The sequence below is a fragment of the Camellia sinensis genome, chromosome 13, assembly GCF_055761805.1.
Source record: "Camellia sinensis isolate YWXY chromosome 13, ASM5576180v1, whole genome shotgun sequence".
In the NCBI taxonomy this organism is placed as follows: Eukaryota; Viridiplantae; Streptophyta; class Magnoliopsida; order Ericales; family Theaceae; genus Camellia; species Camellia sinensis.
Genome location: NC_138973.1, coordinates 47,016,562 through 47,029,489, shown reverse-complemented (window position 1 = coordinate 47,029,489; position 12,928 = coordinate 47,016,562). Strand labels below are relative to the sequence as shown.

The 12,928-nt window shown below is 27.9% G+C and overlaps 1 long non-coding RNA gene across 1 annotated transcript; it reads right to left on the bottom strand.

Moving 5' to 3' along the window:
• Nucleotides 1-8,228: 8,228 nt before the first annotated feature.
• On the bottom strand, nucleotides 8,229-12,270 carry LOC145806134 (uncharacterized). Its single transcript, XR_014348819.1, has 3 exons — nucleotides 12,139-12,270; nucleotides 9,216-9,338; nucleotides 8,229-8,513 (listed from the first exon to the last, which is right to left on the bottom strand). It is a non-coding gene; the product is annotated as an uncharacterized LOC145806134 (long non-coding RNA).
• Between the last annotated feature and the right edge of the window lie 658 nt (nucleotides 12,271-12,928).

Sequence of the window (12,928 nt, the reverse complement as noted above, 5' to 3'; positions counted from 1 at the left end):
ACAAAATTAAATTCATTCAATTATTATAATTATATAATTTTTATGAACGTATATTTCAAAGTTATTATTTATTTTTATGATAAAATCTAAATTTGTTTGGGTACGTTATATAATCATATTTTTTATTTTTTTTATTTATTTTTAAATCCTATCACTTTTTTACTTTTTCGTATATTTTTTTATAAAAAATTAAAATGTACACTTATTTAAATTATTTTAAACAATTATAAAAATATAAAACATATGTCCTCAAACTTCAAGAGCACTTGTCATGACCTTTTTTTAAAAAAAATGGTCAAGAAACTTAGAAAGAGAGAGAGAGAGAGTCACGTAAAATATTGTTCAAGATTCAACAGTCATCCCATTTCATAAGTCAGAGAAGCAACTAAGCTGATTACAATTACTACAACACGCTTGTTTGTCTTGAAAATGCTTTGAAACAAAACATAATTATTTTAGTATTATCTTCTGACCATAATAATCAATCAATCAAAAGAACTCAAAAAAAAATAAAATAGAAAACTTACAACATGGGGAGAAAAAGAAATTGAGCCAATTGGGTTGAGAGGTTACATGCTTCTCACCCCTCTGCTAAGTCCTCCCAACACTTGCCCACAACAACAACAACAGCTTCACATCTACTCATCATAATTGTGACCTTCTTTCCGTTTCTGTCCCTTTCCTTTTCATTTTCTTCTTGGGCCTTGTTAATGTATATTAAAGTACAACAATGATTCATCCCCCCTTTTTCCTCCACCCCCTTTGACCCCCTCTCTCTCTCATTGGTCACCTTTTCTTTTTCTTTTTCTTTTTTTTCCTGCTCCTCCAATCACCACCTGCCACATGGCAAAGGGGGGTGAGGGGGTGACCCCCAAAAGGGGTCCCAAGCATTATTCATTAAAGTATTTAAAAAAACATTATACAATTTTTTATTACATGTATTTTCATATAAAATATTTAAAATTTTTAACCTTTACATGTTCGCGATAAAAAAAAAAAAAAATCCTTTACATGTTAACAAAAACTCTTCACGTTATAAATGATATTTTCTATTAATGCTCCGTTTGTTTGACAAAATATATATATATATATATATATTATGTGTTTATCATAGAAAATAAATTTATTTAAGTTAAAAAATATTTTTCCACTTTTAAAAGATAAAAAATAATTTTCCAATTAAGATCTTATTAATATCATCGCCCCCAACCACCTCCATCTTGCTATTACCACCACCACTATTAATGCAATCATTGCTATTGCTACTATCACCACCACACTCCTTACCATTACTTTCATTAACCCACCACCAACACCACTTTTACCCCAACATTACCACCTCTACTATGCCATTGCTACCACTAAGTGGGTGAATATCTGGGCCTTTGAGTAATATTTGAGATGTTGGTTTGGGTGCTAATTTAAGTATCGTTTGTTTTCAGTGGTAGAATTAATGGAGGCGATTAATTGTGAAGGAATTGATAATGAAGAGATTAAGTAAAATTGAGTTTGTTTTGATGATAGTTGTTGGCGTAGGAATCGTAAAATTATTTTTCTATAAAATAATAAAACAAATAAAAAAATACAAAAACATTATAAACATTAATGTTAAAAAAAAATGCCCAACATGTAAAAAATAAAAACAAAAATAAAAATAGTTCGGCAGACTGTTTTTTTAAGACCACATCCACCTCCACCTCCACCTCCACCTCCTCCATCTCAATCCCCCTCCTAAAGCCCAACCAAATTCGGATCTCCATCTCAAGGAAATGGGATTACTGTTGTGCCTTAATAGGAGGTTTATTATGGACTTATTTTTATGATCCGAACTGTCATTTTGTAGGGTTTGTTAAGTACTTTATGCCTACAAAAAAATCATATTAATCGGATATCAATAACTATATGATTTGATCATATAGTTATTGATATCCGATTAATATGATTTTTAGTAAGAATAAAGTACTCAACAAATCTTATAAAATGAACGGTTTGGATCATAAAAATAAGTCCATAATAAACCTCCAATTGATACACAACAGTTACTATTGTTCTCCTATCTCAATCCCTTCTCCAAATTTATAAACAAACATAATATTAAATAAGTTTCACCTCTATCTTAATCCAATTTCTACCTATATACCCAAAACAAATGGGGCTTAATCAGTGCAATAATAAAAACATTGAAAAAAGGCTAATATAACCAAAAAAAAGTTTTGTGCAACAGGTGAAGGTTGAAGAGGCAGCCCCTGAGGAAATTACCAAAATACCCCGAAAACTTTAATTTTTAATGTCATTTTGCAAGTGTCACATCAAGGGTAAAATGGCAAAATACTTATTCCAAACACATTTTCCCATACAAAAAAGCCTAAACATCATTCCAAACCTAACTTTTTTCCACAAATTAAAATAACCAAAACCCACTAATAGCCTATCCCACACAAAAGCTTTTGCTTGGCTGATTTATTGACCATGGTGTTTGGGTGATTAGAAGTATTTATCATTTGGGCCTTTTTATGAAACTTCAGAGAATTAGATGGGTTGCCAATTTGTAGGTCCAGAGAGTCAAAATATTGGGCTGTAATTTGGGGCTATCCATATCGGCCATTTAAAATAGAAAAATGTTTTGAAATTTTAATTTGTAAGTTCTAAAGCTAGTTCTAATGAGCTGATAGTAAGTCTCACACATTGTGATGTGATGTTTTAATCTTGATTTTTTTTTCCCTTGTCATGTTATTAGTACTCTATTAGAGTATCAAAACTAATACTCTGAATCATTGTTGATTTAAAACAAAATAGACAGATTTTATGATATACTCCAAAACATTGAAAATCATAACTTTTTTAGGCGGGATTAATACGCTTTTTGAATGAGTTTTTACTGATTTAGACCAACAGGAAGTGTGTGCGTGTGTGTTTTTTTTCCCACACAATTTGGAAGCACGTGAAAAAAACCAATTTCATCTATCAATTAGTCAAGGAATCCTTGTAGTGTGTGTGCCCTTCAATCGCCCATCTCAAATACTTTTTCATGATATGAATAATTTATTGTGTAAAACTCTCGTTCATAAGATTATTTATTTAATAAAGTATATTATTAGTAGTTATAAGAATGAATTATATCTGTCTTAAAAATATGAAAGAGAAATATGATTTAAGAATATTTTTTTAAAAAAAAATAATTTGATCCTGATTACTGATATTCGATTAATTAAATTCTTTATATAAATTATTTTTTAATAAACATAATAAATAAATTATTTAAAGCATTCACCTGGATTCAAAGTGAAGCACATGGAAACAAAGGATATGGTAAACAAAGTCCGGTAGGGTGATCGTGGTTGGTGGGTGGAAACTCATTTAAGAGGGAGCAAGCTGAAAACAACTACTATTATGGAGTATGTATGGATTGATAGTCAAAGTTTTTTGCAAAAAATAGTCAACATTGATCCCTATAGAAAAATAGTACCACAACTCAATGGCATAGTTAGGAATTTCGGGTTTATTTAGCAAAACATCATCATCAATGTCATTATATCATATTTTTAATTTTACACAACTAAACAATATTAACATTTATATGATACTTTATAAATTTCATACATTCTCAATTATATTGACAAAACCAATCCAAACTAGTCAAATTACAAATAAAACAAAATATTGGGATATCAAAATCGTTAGAGCGAGTTTTTTTTTGGGAGGGTCGGGGTCAATATGTAAAGTTTTCAGAATGGTTAATTTATGTGTAGAATGTGAAAGAAGGAGAGAAGAGAGATAAGAGAGAAAAAGTGATTGATTGATTGATATATATATATATATATATGATATAAGAGAATGAGAGATGAGATAGTAAAAATGATTGAAAATAGTTTTGAGAAAATTATGAACCAAATAAATTTTAGATTTTGAGCCTCTTAAAAAAAATTTTCAAAACTAATTTTGTTTTATTTTATTTTTTGAAATTTAGTGGTGTCAACTAACACCATTGTGATGAACATAGCTACTTCCCTACCACAATTACTATGCATTTAATGCACCATTTTTTTTTTATAGATTTTATTTGGAGTTACGCTTGGTAATCTAAATGAATTATCAAATATCTTATCAAATTTCTTACATGTATGTGAGATCCACCCACATGTAATTTGTGTAGATTCCACACTCATATAAGAGATTTAATAAAATATTTAGTAATTCATTTAGGTCCATAACATTTTTTTTTTATATTTGATACACGTTATTAAGATTTCTTATAACTTTTTATAATATTTATTTTTTATTACAAGACATTTAGAAAAGCACAGCCAATAGCCTTGTATCTTGTAGGTTAGCCTACCCTCATGAGTCCTCCACTTCCCCAGTAGACTCCCCATGAGTTAATTAACGTTTTTATATCTTATAACTGTAATATTTCCTTCCATCACACCAATCAACCATCCTTGAGTTAAGAATTATTCTTTTTATATCTTATAACAGCTATTGAATGTTGTAATATTTCGATTTTTTATCGCATAACGTTTTGTGTGGCTATTTTAGCTAAAAAGCCTAGAGCTTTTTCTTTCCAAACAAGACAACTTGGACTATTAAGAAATTAATGGAATTTGAAGGTCCAAAAAAATCTTAGTTAGAACTTAATAAAGTATAAGTTCATAAATTAGAACTTATGTGTAAATGCCCCTATATTTTATAATTTTGACATAAAAATATAGTTTCATAATTTTTTAAGTTCAATAATTAATTAGTTTTATTTTTATCAATAATCGTTTGGGAAGTTGGGTTTGGATTGGGGTTGGTTAGGGATAAAATAGTTACAAAAAGACAACGATGGTGCTACATGCACCAATTAATATACTAATTAGTGTATCAATTGATAATGTGACATAATTTAATAGGTTTTTGGTATTTGTAATTTGTACACTAGTTAGTACACTAATTTGTGCATATAGTATTATTCAAAAGTCAAAATAGGCCTTTTAGCCCCAAGCTAAAAATTGTTACATTCAAACCATAATCATGTTTTTTTTTTTCTCTTACAAAAGTAAAAAAAGCCAAAAAAACACTTTCCAAACGAGATTTTTTAACATCAGGTTAATAGTCAAAAAGTTAAAAAATTAAAAAATCAACCCATATCTCAAACGAAGCTTTAATTACTTGCTAGTTATATAATGAAATATTTGCTATTGTCATCTACTTTTATATTTCAATTTATTTATTTTTTACATTTTCACACCATCTATCCTAATTTTGATCCATTAACCTTACTAAAATAAAAATTAATATACTTATGTCAAAATTATAAATATAGCGACCCCGGTCTTTTCTCTTTAAATTATTGTATCCGGACATAGGTTCCGTGGATCCTGTCATTACTTATTGGTTGTTGTTGTCCTTTAATCTCTTTGTATTTGAAGTATAGGTTGTGTTGGGCGGGTCTGTTACAGGTTGGTTGATTTTAGATGCCGATAGGTGATGCCCAGATTTTGGCCTTCACGCTCGAGCGGAAGTTTTAACGCTCGAGCGGTCCCTTCGTTGTTGCTTCTCCGCTCGAGCGGGAATTTTGACGCTCGAGCGTGATTTTCCATCTCCCAGTATTTTGCTCTGCAGTTCTTCCGCTCGAGCGGTAGTTTTTACGCTCGAGCGTGATCCCTTGTTTTTGCTCCTCCGCTCGAGCGGGGAGTTTGACGCTCGAGCGGGTGCAGCGCCTGCAAAACTTTTGGAAGGGTGCAATCGACGCTCGAGCGGCTTTCTTCACGCTCGAGCATGATTCTGTGTCTTACGCTCGAGCGGGGATTTCTACGCTCGAGCGTAGAGTCGATTATATCAGTCCGTGATTTCACTTTTTGGATCATTTTTTTGACCTACTTTTCCTTCATAACTTTTTAAAAACCGCCCCTGGAGTGTTTTTATCTCTCTCTCTCCCTCTACACACCTTCTCTCTTTCGATTGATCTACTTAGAGTGAGTTTCTACCTTAGATCCTTTATTAAAAAGTTAGAGTGGGTTGAGGGCTTCGTTTTAATCTGAGAAACTTGGGATTTGGAGCACGTTGGTCTTTGGTCTTCATCTCCATCTTCTCAATACGGGTTATTTTCTTCGAGGTAGGGATTTTCCTACTCCAATTTATATGTTTTGTTCTAAGTTTGGTATTTTGATAGGTTGGGGACACTTTGAAAATTTTGGGAACAAAACCTAGTTGAATTGCTAAATTGATTTGAGTAATTAATTTAAGGAAATTGGGGAATTTGGTTAAATCCATGGAATTGGGGAATTTATTGATTAAATGGTGTAGTTGGTTAATATAAATCACTCGCCTATTGAATTGTTGGTATATTTATTTTTCGAGTCTAGAAATAACTGTTTTGGGCTATCGGTGGAGGATAGTCGTGCTTGTTGTAGACATTGCATGCGGATTAGGGAAAATTGAAACTAATCAATTTGTTAAGTCATAAATTTAGACTATTGAATTAATACAGAAATTACATGTATTGATTGAGCATTGCATATGCATATTGTTTGGGAGGAGATAGGGGATGTACTCCACGGTTTAGGGGAAGATAGGGGATGGACCTCTAAACCGGATTATTGTTTGGGAGGAGATAGGGGATGGACTCCATTAGCACCATATTTATGTGTGCTTATTATATTGAAGTGTTTTTACATGATTATTGATACAACACTAAAATGTGTATCAAATGGGAAGTATGAAGTGTTTTGATATGAGCATGAGTCTCATTTGTTTTGTTGATATTGGAAGTAACGTGAATATGATATATAATTCACTGTTGTAAGTTTGGCCAGGTTCAGAGCCATGTTGATAATAATGGAAAGTGAAATATGTCTTAGACATTAGTGTCATGAGACTGTTTAATGATAAAATTGATTATCTTGGTTAACCATCTATTGAATGCTATAGCTTTATTCAATGCTTATATTTGGTTTAGTATTTTTCTACTGGGCTGTGGCTCACCCTTTATGGGAACATCATTTTCAGGTTCAGGTGATAAGCTACCTCCACGGACTTAGCCTGGAAGGATTTGATGTTTGGGATTTTGAAGACTTGTCTTTAGTTATATGTTTTACTTTGTTATTTTTTTTTTTTGAGATTTCATGTAAACATTCAAGCCTAGGGCTTAACTTGTAAATGAGTTAGTACTCATCCTTTTTGTGTCCAAGTGTTAGCTTGGAAAGATGTAAGCCCTTAGGGCATTTATTTTGATGTTGCAGGATGTTACATTTGATGTCTTTCAATAAGAATACTCTGATGAATAACTCAAATGATTCATTTTCTTTTATAAATGCATGTTAATGTTATGGTTATTATGGGTTTATTTTGAGGGCGTTACAATAAAAATTGTTATATTTTCACCCAACCTTATGAAAGGTCAGTGTAATTTACGATTATTATTTTTTTTTTCTTCACTTCTAAACACAAGGATAGAATCACCTACACATTTAATGTGAACCTCATTATGTCATGTTTAAATTGAAAAATATTATCTTTTTTGTTTAGTATGAGAAAAATAGAATAAAATATAAAATTATATCATATATAGCATTACTCTTATTATTTAGAATGAACCTATTTTGTTTTTAAATTGGTCCAATGTTTGTCTCAAATTTTTTAAAGTAATAATCCGCTTATCTGGTTAACTTTATAACTTTTGTGTTTTTTAAACAAAACTTAAAGTTAGTTTAGCAAAAAAAAAATTTACTTGACAATTTTGAAAAGATGTATTATTTCACTTTGTTTGGTTTAGTTTTTAAAATATAAATTAGTTTGACAAAAATAAATATTAAAAAATAATTTTAAATTAAAAAAATAGAAATTTATGTAAAATTCAAAAATGTGAATCAAATTCATTCTTCTAATTGTATCTTAAGACACACTAATTTTGAATTTACATCATCAAATCTATTTGTACACACTAATGTACAAAAGCCATTATTGAGGTCTACACACTACAACACTTATATTAATTGGAATAATGATATATGTATCAATTAATATACTAACTAGTATACTAACAAATGATATGTCATAATTTTAGAAATTTTGAATATTTGTAATTTGTATAATAGGTGAGGTCAGTAATATGACATAACACTAGTTGGTATACTAGTGTGTATATTAATTGGTGCATGTAATATCACCATATTAATTGAGAATTAAGTGTCACCATACAAAATATGTACACCAAAAACAGTAATAATAAAAAATAAAAAGAATTAAAAATGCAAAAAAGAGGCTAAATATTATTCTCTTATATCAGATAATTAGATCAAATCAGTGGCACAACTACTTTAGTTATAATAACTCTAGTGTGTGTGCATTCTTTAACCTTTTTTTATTTATTTATTTTCTTTCTTTTAATTCCACTAAGGTAGGCCTACGCCTTTGTCTTTGTCCTCCAATCTGCACTTGACACGTGGTCTCACATTTCGCTTCATCCTCTACCCAATCATCTCTCACAAGTGATTGTTGATAACATCTGAACGCCACAAATAACATGAACACTGCATGGGATGTAAATCAATAATGCATGTTAGAAAAACCCAAAAATATTATCAACAATTTATGTATGTGTTATTTATTTTACAAAATTTATTTGCACTTTTTTAGTTTAAATTTTGAAATTTCATGTTTAAGTACTTGTAATTTAAAAAGTTAAGATATATATATATATATATATTTTTTTTAATTTTAGTTTATTTATTTTTTCAGCTTAAAAAATATGCTCAAAAAGCTATATTTTCTAAATTAAGTTTGAAATGTTTTTTTATTTTGTGATATTTTTTGAAATGTTTCAAAAAGCTATATTTCACATCACGCTCTCTATTTTTCTGTATATCTTTTCTTAAGAAGTCAAAAAATCAACTAAAATAGTCAATTTCTAAATGCAATTATATGACTCAAATGGATAAACAATACGTAACAAAAAAAAGTTTGATATGGTTTTGCACGAATCAAGGCATTCAGTTAAACACTGTATAATGACCATACGATTATCAAAATTTAACTAAATCTAATATTATGTTTATGTGTTTTTAAGATTTGTCGACTTCACGAAACTACTTATGTTGAGAGAACTTGGGATGAAAAATATATATACTATACATTATTTTTTATAGAAAACCTAAGAGTATGCATTATTATATGTACTTACTATTATTCATGCGTATATATAGGTATGAATGAAATGACAAAAGTGTCCTTACCTGCCCATATGCGAGCTACGACCGATGACAGGTTCCATACAAGGGCAAAGATGCCAAAAGCCACAGCCTTCTTGTGTGAGCATGATTCCCAAACGTCTCTCAATTGTCCAATCCAAAATTTACCTATAATAACAAATAAATAAATGAATAAAGAAGACCGCTCTCATATAAAATATGTTTTCATGTAAATTACGAAGAAATCAAATTTTCCACATAAATTTTATTGTTCAGGTCAGTAAGAAACTTATGAGATCCATATGTGTAGATTTTGCATTGTGAAAATCTTAACCAAAAAAAATTAAACTTTCCTGTAACTTTTGTTTTCTTGGTAAATGAACTGTTAAATTTAAATTTTTCTTGTAAAATTCTAATGTCAAATGAACATAATATATACAAGAAAATAAATTTCTTTTTCCTTTATATATAAAATTCATCACACTTGAACCGAGTTCAAAAGATTGATTTTAGTGAATAAGATGTTTTTTTTTTTTAATATATATATGAAAAAAAACTCATCCATATGTATTTGCTTAGAGGCCCATTATTAAATCTATATTCTTAGGGTATGTTTGATTAGCACAATTAATAATGAAAAGATTAACAACCCATGATATTAGTGTAAGATTAATTATCCATCTAAATTAGTGAGATATATAATTACCTCTTGTTCACATTTATTTTACGATAAATATGGAAATATATAATCTCAATTATATGTATGTATTGCGTAATTAGTTGGGAATTAAAAAATACGTCAAATTTGTTTGATAGAATGACTATTAGAATATAATCTAAATAATAAAAATTACAACCAAACAATATAATGTAAGTCTCACAAAAGCCAAAAGTCAATTTTTAATTTATTTTGGATCATATCACCTTTTTTATTTTTTACACATTTTTAAAAAAAATTAAAAGAATTAACTTTTAACCAACTTCTCAAAACAACCAGTAGATATCACACTGACTCACACTGGCTGGGGTAGAGCATAGAATGCTTTGTGATAAATTCAATGGTGTGGTTTATACGAATGTTTACTTATAAATTAAAACTTGATAATTTAAAAGTCGAAATTAAAAAAAAATTAATAATTAATTTTTAAAATTTATTTAAGTTATTTTTTATTAATAAATTATAAGCAAAAACGTAGAAGTTAAAAAAAAAATCGAAATTAGTCTTTTTTTAAACTTATTTAAGTTATTTCTTATTAATAAATTATAAGCAAAAACTATACTAAACAATTTAGCATAGACTCTCAGAATAAATAAAAAAAAATTATAAGCCGCTCAGATAAATTGCACCAAACAATACCATACTCTAATGTTGCACTATCATACACATACTTGTTGACAAATGTTAAAAATTTATAATTAATAATTTTAAATCCATCCACAATGATTTAAGAAAGAGTTAAAATTTTATGATTGACAAATCAAAAATTAACATTTATCATTTAAAATTATTGTACATCAAATTATATGAATTTTTATTTAGAGATTGTATACATTCTTCACTTAAAATATACTAAAAAAGAAGGTAATAAATAAATAAAGAGCAAATTATAATAAACTTAAATTATGAACAATTTGCTTTTTGTTCCTCTAAACTTCAAAACTCAACATTAAACCACCTTAAAATATTATCTTGTTACAATTAATCATTTTTATTAGAATTTTGTTAGGGATTTACACAAAGTCAAATCATATATAAAGCACATCACACATTTATTTAATTTTTAGGGCAATAATGTATTTATCTAGTGATTCTGTTTGCACTTTACCACTAAGATAAAAAAGACAAAATACAAATGAAATTATTAGATAAGAGTATCATTGCTTTTAAAAAATCAATAACGGATATTATTATTCTAAAAAATAATAAGTGTATCATGTATTTCACACATGAATTGATTTCGTTAAAATTCCAAGACAAAATCCTAACAAAATGTATTGAGTGTAAAATGATGAAAATTCAAAGTAGTTAACTGTTACATTTTGAAGTTCAAAGGGACAAATGACAAATTAATTATATAGTTTAAGAAGGTTTATGGTAATTTACCAATAATAATAAATAAATAAAATTATGCACTAGTCGTGGGACAAATTCAAATAGTGTCATAATTTGTTATTAATTGATTAAAATTATGGGATCTAATATTCTTTCCTAACCGCTTCGCTTCCTCCGTTTGGAAAGCAAGTTTTGCACAAAAATAACCAAAACTTTCAATCACATCATTCTTTTTACTTTTTTTATACGTATTTAATAAAATATTAGTAAAAAATTAATTTAAATAGTCAATTTCCAAACGAGCTCTAAAATCTCGTTTGGAAACATGTTATTTTAATTTTTTTTTTGAATTTTTTACTAAAATATGAGATAAAAAAGAAAAATGCTAGAGACTCCCAAAAGATTTATCAAAAAAATTCTACCAAATGTCTCACATGGCTGTAAGATTCATACCATGTGGGTCTTATGTGTGTTACATCCACGTGAGACATTTAATAAATCTTTTAAGTCTCTAGAATTACTAGGAAAAAAAAATAGTATATTTGAAATGATTTTTTGACTTTTTACGAAAAAATTAAAAAAAAATAGAGAAACAAAAAAGGAGAAATCTTTGACATTTTTATATAATTTACTATTTTTTTTTTACTTATTTAATGATTTTTTTAAAAAAAATTAGGTTAAAATCAACGAATAATATTAGAGTTCATAAAAAAAAATCATAAAATATTTCACAAAATTTTTTCATTTTTTAATTAATATATAATATTTTATTACATATATAATCTCACAATGAAAAATCTTCCATAACCATCCTTATAATATTTTCTTCATTATCCCTGTCATTACTCAAAATCAACCCTTCCTAAACAATGCTTGAGAATTACAAAAAGTAAGCATAGTGGAGAGTGTTATTACCGTAGGCAGTGATGAGCGTGGAATACGATGAGCATATCTTTGGTACGCTGAATACTCCAAAAAACTCTGTGGACACCACACCCAGTTGTCACACCACATCTACTAGTCAGCGCAAAACGACAGTCCATAATATTAAATAATTAATGCTCAGAAAATTTTAACTTTTTGGTTAGATTTGTTTGGTTCCCGAGAAAAAATTAGAGAAAACTATCAGGCAAAAATAAGCATTTATGGGATACCCAAGAAAAATTTATCACGTAAAATTATGTAAAAATGCTACATTAGGATTAAACTTGTGGCACATTCCTCGTGTATCAAATTGGAGTTATTGTATAATTATTTAAATTTTATTAAATAATATTTTAACAAATTTTTAACAATTGTCATTGGATCTCACAATAGATCATGCTAATTAATAAAATTATTCAGCTTGCTTGATTTGAATTTTTAAAATTCACTTTCAAAAAAATTAATTTTTTTATATTTCATATATTTTTTTTTACTTAATTTTTTAAAATATTCTAAATTAATTTTTTTAATTTCTAAATACACTTAACAAGTATTATATTTATAAAAGAAAATATTTAGAAAATTCAGTAAATATCAAAAATATTTTTTAAAAAATTAAAAATTCAATACATTTTTCATATTCTTGTATATTTATTGATTTTTTAAAATATTTATTTATAAATATTTTATTTTTTAAATACATCTAAGTAAGGTACATCTAAAAAATAAAAAAAAATATTTAAAATTTTAAAAATATTCACTAAAAATAAAAAAAAAATTA